We start from the raw sequence: 8,126 nt of genomic DNA on the forward strand, positions 1-8,126 counted from the left end.
AAAAATTTTTTACAAAAAGCAAACTAAATCACTTCAATAATTTTTCCATTCTTGAAAGCACCAATCCTCGAATGGTGGTGTTCTCTTCTTGTAAGGATGTGAGAGAAGCATTAAAGCTCTGAATCTAAGTTGTAGAGCTCTTAAGCTCGTTTTCTCTATTCACATACTCAGATCAGAGATTTGAGATCTCTTTCTTAGCATTTCTGACATAAGTAATTGAGAAAAAGAGCATCCTCTAAACTCGGGACAGAGTATTCGCAAGCGACAACTAAGCCAATCCCGACTTGGTTTCCTCGGTCATTAAGTATTTATTGACGAACACAACAGGCTGAAACTCCTTCGAGAGAATACAACCGAAAGAGGTTGGGATCTTGAGACGTCCCCACTAGTTGAAATCAAAATGTTGGAAAACAAAGCTAACCTCCTCCTCATACAAGGACCACTTTGAGAATAAACTCGGCTTGTCCAACGAACTCAGCTACTTTTGACTAAGTCGAAAAGTCAAGAGACTCGAGTTGGGGTACTATTCTGGACAAGAATAGAACTCACTAAATGCTTGTTAAGTAAGGTCATTAAGTGATGAGTTCGTTAAATTGAAAACCGTTATGGACAAGAATAAAATCCATTAAATACTCATTAAGCGAGGTTATAAAGTCATTATCTCATTAATATGATATCGATTCAATAGTAATAATCACTAAAAATGCTGTTATACTAATATCGGGTGAATGATAACATGTAAGGAGCAATTATAAAATTTAAAGGCAATAAAGTTTAAATAAACTTATCCTAAATAAGTTCAAAATAGCTAAGAGCTACTCGAGAAAATAGAAAAATAATTTGTCCACAAAACAAACCAAAGTACTCAGTGCAAAAATTTTATTTGGGTTTAGTCTATCAAACTCGGGTATTCTCGACAAAATTGCTAAGTCAAGAAACTCAAGTCGGGGCACTGTTTTGTACAAAAATAATATTCGAGATTATGATTAAATGAGAATACTATGTTACTAGTTAACGTGTATGTTACATTACTAGTTAACGAGTATGTTATGTTACTAGTTAACGAGCATGTTATTAAGACTAATAAAGTCACAAAATCACAAAATTGTCAAATCATAGCATTAAACACGTACATTAAAGGCAATAAATGTCTAAATTGTTATCTCATAAGGTACAAATAAGGAAAAAAGAAAAACTTGACAGGTAGCTTCTTCTCAATACACTATCACTTAAAATACTACTGACGTAAGCATTAGGGTGTTCTGCAGGTTGTCCTCTAGCCTGATTTTAACATTATCAAATTAGGATCTCCGAATCTCATTAGCTCGTCACCTCAGCAAAAGGTACGAACAACCCTAAAATTTATTTTCATCTCTAAAAACAAACGCTAGCTAGTAGCTAAGTATTAGTTATTTTCCTGTTCTGAGCCATAAGTAGATAACATTTTCCATATTTCTATGGACAGCCCTGCTACACATCTAAGTCTTTTTAGCAACTAAGTCCAACCAAGTTGGTCCAAACCCAACAAAAATCACTTTCATTATACGCAGCGTGTACACACGCGCGCTTTACTAACGCAAACATATCCTTCTTCGTCTTCGCGTTCCTTATTCTTCTTCGCATTCTTTCTTCTTCTTCTTTGCATTCCTCTTTTTTCTTCGTCGCATTCATTCTTCTTCGCGTGTTTTCTCTCCATCGTCGTTCTTTATTTACTCCTGTTGTTGCTGCATTTTTTTCTCCTTTTCTTCCTAGTAATTTTGCAGCATTGATTTTTCTTCTTTTTTTTTTATTTTATTCCTCTTAAGAGAGTAGAAGAAGAAGAGAAAGAGAAAGAGTTTTGAATTATGTAGAACTTATCAAAATATAAATACACCAAAATTTCTTAACAAATACACATAAATTTCTTAGTTTTTACACTAAAAATTTGCTACAAAAGTATAAAAATGTCTTCTTTAATGCTACATTTTTTTCTTTTTTTTTCTTATTTCTTTATTTCTTTTAGTTGAATGAATGTAGGTTCATCATCTTTCCAGTAATTTTACAGTATGATGTGTTTCTTCTTCTTCTTTGTTTGATTTTTTTTGTTTTATTCTTGGTAAGAGAATAAAATAAGAAAAAACTTGAGAAGGTAAAACAAGAAGGAAAAGATGAATAAGAAGAAAAAAAAGAAGCAACAGAAATGAGGAGGAGGAAGAAGAAAAGTTTTGAATTATGCAAAACTTAACAAAATAAAAAATACCAAAATTTATTAACAAATACACAAAATTTTCTTAGTTTTTACACTGAAACTTTGCTACAAAATCACAAAATATTTTATTTAATATTATATTTTTTTTCTTCTTCTTTTTTCATTATTTCTTTCTTTCTTTTAGTTGAATGAATGTAGGTTTATCCTCTTCCTAGTAATTTTGTAACATTATGTATTTCTTCTTCTTGTTTATTTAATTTTTTTTGTTTTTATTCTGGTTAAGAGAGTAAAACAAGAAGAAACTTGAGAAGGTAAAAAAAAGAACAAGATGAATAAGAAAAAAAGAAGAAGATGATAATGAAAAAGAAGAAGAAGAAGCAGCAGAAGATGAAGAGGAGGAAGAGGAAGAGTTTTGAATTATGCAGAACTTATCAGAATAAAAATACACCGAAATTTCTTAATAAATACACATAAATTTCTTAGTTTTTATATCGAAACTTTGCTACAAAAACACAAAAATGTCTTCTTTAATACTGTATTTTTTCTTTTTCTTTTTAACTTCTTTCTTTTTTTACTTCTTTCTTCTTTTTAGTTGAATAAATGTAGGTTCATTATTTTTATTCTTATTAAGAGAGTAAAACAAGAAGAAACTTGAGAAGATAAGCTAAGAAGGAAAAGATGAATAAGAGAAAAAAAAGATGATGATGATGATGAAAAAGAAGAAGAAAAAGCAGTTGTAAGACTTGGAGTAATTTATCATGGCCTAACAACGAATTTTTGTCCTACGTTTTCGAGCTATATATCCTCGTTTAATTCTGGTCATTGAGTAAATGATACTTTGATGAATAACAATTCAACTAAGTAGTTATGGAATGATTAACACTTTAGTACTGGAATATCTCATTAGCAAGTTAATGTGCAGGAATAATCGAATAAATTATGTGCTTTTTGATCGGATTGTAGATAATATTCTCCCTCACCATTGTGCTGAATTTTGAATTATGCAGAACTTATCAGAATAAAAATACATCGAAATTTCTTAACAAATATTAAAAAATTTCATAGTTTTAACACCAAAATTACTTAATGATTGCGACACACACACTCAGTTCAAAAATAAGCACACAAACAAGATTGAATCATGAACAAAAACACATCCAAATTAATTTTGGATCAGATAACGTAATTAATATGACAAAAATTCAATAATAACGATAATAATAATGACGATAATGATAAAAAAGATGACGATAATAACAATGATGATGATGATGACGATATAATAATAAGGATGATAATGATGATGAAAAATGAGGAGAAAAATGAATGAAAAGAAGAAATTAAATGAAAAGAAAGAAGATAAGTAGGAAAAGGTAGTGATGGTAGTAGTAACAACAATAAAAAAAGAAAATAAAAAGAAAAAAAAGGAAAAAAACCAAACAGAGATGCTAGTAAAAGAGAAAGAAGAAGAAGAAGAAGAAAAATGAGAGGGAGAGGAAAAAGAGAAAAAAATGAAAAAAGAAAATGTGTGTAATTTAAAAATAATTATAATAATTTAGTTAGATCTAATTAAATGATTTGCTAGTATATAAAGTGAGTTGAAACCCATTTTGGCCCCTGAAATTTTTGACCGGCCTCAATTTTGACCCCCAAATTTATAATTACCCAATTAACACCCCCAAATATTGAATCGTGCCACCACGTTTGCCCTTGTAGCTATCTCCGTTAACGGAGATCTGATGTGGCATGTTAAGTTGACACATAGAAAACCCTAAAACAACGTCGTTTTATGTTCCCTCCTAATTTTCACTCAATGTGACATCGTTTAAAGGCTTCGTTGGGTTAAAAAAGTTGGGTCAACATATAGATGAAGACGCAGACGTAATTTGACCCTTCTTCTTCATTCTCTTTTTCTTCTATTCTTCTTCTCCACGTTTTTGTTCTTCTCGCATGCTTGATTATGAGAAAGGAGAATCAGAGTAACATTCGTGGTGTATTGGACTACTGGGTGAGGTTGCTGATCAACTAGCATTGCCGCGGAAAGAAATGATGAAGATCAGGTTAGGAAGTGAAGTTTTCTTTTTTTTCACAAATTTCTTGATACTCTGTTCTTGGCTTTTGTTTTGATTTTTGTATTGCATTGTTATTGTCGAAGCAAGGTGCTGGCTATATTTAGGGCATTGGAAGTTATTGCATGTGAATGATGCTAGGTTTTTTTTTTCCTTGTTGAAGAAGAGAATATTAATTTTATCTTTTGTTGTCTCTGGATAAATGTTATTATGTGTGTGTTATTGCTTGTGTTTAAAAATTTGTTGTTTAAAAGTGAATGATGAACTATTGTCCTGTTTGGAGTTCGAAGTCAGTTAAGCCAATATGTGTTATTTTCCAATATAGATGGATAATGATATAACAATTGTAACCCACCATGGAGGAAGTTTTGAGACGAAAGAAGATGGAGAAATGGTGTATGTCAGAGATCAAATTGAACAGTTGTTTGGACTAGAGGGAGATACATTGGACGTGTTCTCAATAAGAAATTACTATAAGGTTCTAGGATATGACGACTTGAAGGAGTGCTGGAACAAATTCTGCTCTGATTGAATATAAACTGTTTGTGATTGAACGTCCTTTCTGATTGGATGTAATCTGAATTTCAGGCATGCCATGTGTCCATGCATGTGCTGCAATAGCTAGACTCAATGGGAATCCTGAAGACTATTGTTACAAGTGGTTGACAATGGACTCATATAGAGAAACATATAAGCATTTCTTGAATCCCATCCCTGGACAAGCAATATGGGAGAAGTCTCAGTATAGTAGGCCTCAAGCTCCCAAGATTCGGAGGAAGCCAGGTCCTTTGAAGAAGAAACGACGGAAAGATGCAGATGAAGAGCCTTCAAGAGGTTAGAAGAGTAAGACAGATACAACAAAACTACCTAGAAAGTACAAGGAGTTTTCTGTGCTTACTGTGGGACTGACGTTGGGATTTTTGCCAGTAAAGAATTTCATAAAAACATTCGCGTTGTAGATATAGTCTCTAAACCGACAGAAATCTCTTCGTACAAACGTTTTGGTTGTCACAAGTAACAAACCCCTTAAAAATTGTTAACCGAGTATTCAAACCTCGGGTCGTCTTCTCAAGGAACTGCGAGGAAGTATGTTCTTATTATTGGTTATAAAGGTTGTAATCGGGGTTTAGAAGGTGAGAAGCAAGTAATTTAAATGACGAGTGAATTAAATGGCAATTAAAAATAAATAATAACTGAAAAATAACTTTTGGCAAGATAAGGGAAATTAGAAGTCCTACTTAGTTATCCCTCTCAACAATAATGAAAGTTGTATCTTAATTCCACTTAGTTAACCTATGAAGCAAAGGTAAGTCAAGGGACTAATTAGTTTGACCTTCGAATCCTATTTATTTCCTAGGAAAAAGTTGGGATTATTGAAGTTCAGATCAATTAGCAAGATAACGATTATCAATTATGCTGAGTTCGATAATGTTGAGTCACTGATTTCTTAACCAAGACCAAAAGGGGAAAAAGTAAATTTACTGGAATAAAAATGTCTTCAGATAGGAATAACAATAATGTAAATAAAAGAAAGCAATATTAAACTGAAATACCTCAAGTAATATTAATTCAAAAGAGTAATCTGTAACATGGAAGAATTCATAAAATTGCAAGAGTAAATAAAAAGGAATGTTGAACCTGATAAATAGAGATAATCCTGAAAGCGAATAAAATCCTAAATCTAAATCTTAATCCTAAAGAGAGAGGAGGGAATCTCCCTCTCAAACTAAATCTAAATCATGAGAAGTGAATTATGAGAGCCTCCTTTGAATGGATGTAGTCCCCCACTTTATAGCCTCTAATCTGTGTTTTCTAGGTCGCAAACTGGGTCAAAAACAGTCCAGAATTCGCTGGTTGCAAATTCAGATTCGCTGATTTTCGTCACTTGCGATGCGGCCGCATGAATCACGCAGTCGCGTTGCCTAGCGTCAGGGGAACTATAGCATATTATATATCAAATCGAAGCCCCAGACGTTAGCTTTCCAACGCAACTGAAACCGCGTCGTTTGGACCTCTGTAGCTCAAGTTATAGCCGTTTGAGTGCAGAGAGGTCAGGCTGGACAGCTTAGCAACTTCTTCAACTTCTTGTATTCATTCCACTTTTGCATGCTTCCTTTCTATCCTCTGAGTCATTCCTGCCCTATAATATCTAAAATCACTCAACACACATATCAAGACATCTAATGGTAATAAGAGAGGATTAATAATAAGCAAATATAAGATCAAAGAAGCATGTTTTCAATCAAAACACATAATTAGGAAGGAAATATAAAACCATGCAAATAGTATGAATAAGTGGGTAAAGAGTTAATAAAAACCACTCAATTGAGTACAAGATAAACCATAAAATAGTGGTTTATCAACCTCCCCACACTTAAACACTAGCATGTCCTCATGCTAAGCTCAAGAGAAGCTATAAAGGTGAAGAGGAATGATTGAATGTATGAAATGCAATCCTATCTATATGAATGCAACTAAATGTGAAATGATTCTACCTAATTGGTTAAAAAGTAAATAAGTTCTTCAAGACAAACATAAATCAGATTTCACTAATTCAAATTATACAGTAAAAGACAAGTAAACTTCTAAGAAGATAGCTTATGAAAGCAGGGAACATAGAATTAAGCACTGAACCCTCACTGGTAGTGTATATCACTCTAATCTCTCAAGTGTATAGGGTTTTTCACTCTACTCTTCTCTAGTCATGCTTTCTAAACCTTGTTCTTCATCTAACTAATCAACAAATATTTAATGTACTAATGCAAACATCATGAGGTCTTTTCAAGGTTGTAATGGGGCTGAGGTAAAGGTAAGGATATATGTATGGCCAAGTGAGCTATAATATGAATCTTCAATTAACCTAAGCTCTCACCTAATATACATATACTCTATATACTTTTAAATTCATGCCTAGCTACCCATAATTCTCACTTTTGTATAATTCCCATACTCATGTACCAAATTTTTCTTTAATTTTTATCACATGTGCATTGATCTTTTATTAAACTTAATATTGGGGTAATTTTGTCCCCTTATTTACTTATTTATTGAGCATTTTTAGATTTTTCTCTTTTTTTTTCTTTCTTCTTTTTTTTTTTTAGAGAAACAAACATAACTTATCAATGCACATGAATTTTCTATTATTTTTCTATTTTGGTTTTTCATGAGTAGGTTCCCAAATTCCTGATATTCAAATAAATTAGAAACATTATACTTTTCCTTTATTAACCATGTTCCCACAGTTTCCCCATACTTAATTAACACACTATCTTAAGCTAACCAAAGATTTAATTGGGATATTTAATTGTTTTTCTGCTTTAAGGCTAGTGATGTGGTAAAATACAGAACAAGAGGGGTTAAAAGGCTCAAAGTGGCTGACAAGGGTGATTTAAAGGGTAGGCTTATTTGGGATAAGTGAGCTAAAATCAAATAATGGCCTCAATCATATGCAAACATGTAAATACACTAAATAATGGACATATAGGTTGGAACAAAATATAGATTACAATCATAGAGAAGGGAACACACAGGAATAAAATATTTATGGTTAAATAATGTAACCATGTAAATAAGCTCAAAGTCTCACAGGTTGTGTGTTCTTTTGACTCAAAAACCATGTTCCAAATACAACTTCAAACAAATTTAACACATAAAAATTTTTTAAAAATTTTTATTTAAATTAGTGAAAAAATTTTTTTTTTCAAAAATAGGATCTTAAAAAGAGATTTATTATTTTAACCAAGTAGTAACTAAATGCACAAAATCAAATAAATATGCAATCAAATATGCAGATGCAACAATGAACAAATAAAGAAAATAAGATTATTGGTGTTGAAAAGAAAGTACTAACCCACGGAGATCGGTATCGA

This window comes from Arachis ipaensis, chromosome B06 (genome assembly GCF_000816755.2).
Source record: "Arachis ipaensis cultivar K30076 chromosome B06, Araip1.1, whole genome shotgun sequence".
Taxonomy (NCBI): Eukaryota; Viridiplantae; Streptophyta; class Magnoliopsida; order Fabales; family Fabaceae; genus Arachis; species Arachis ipaensis.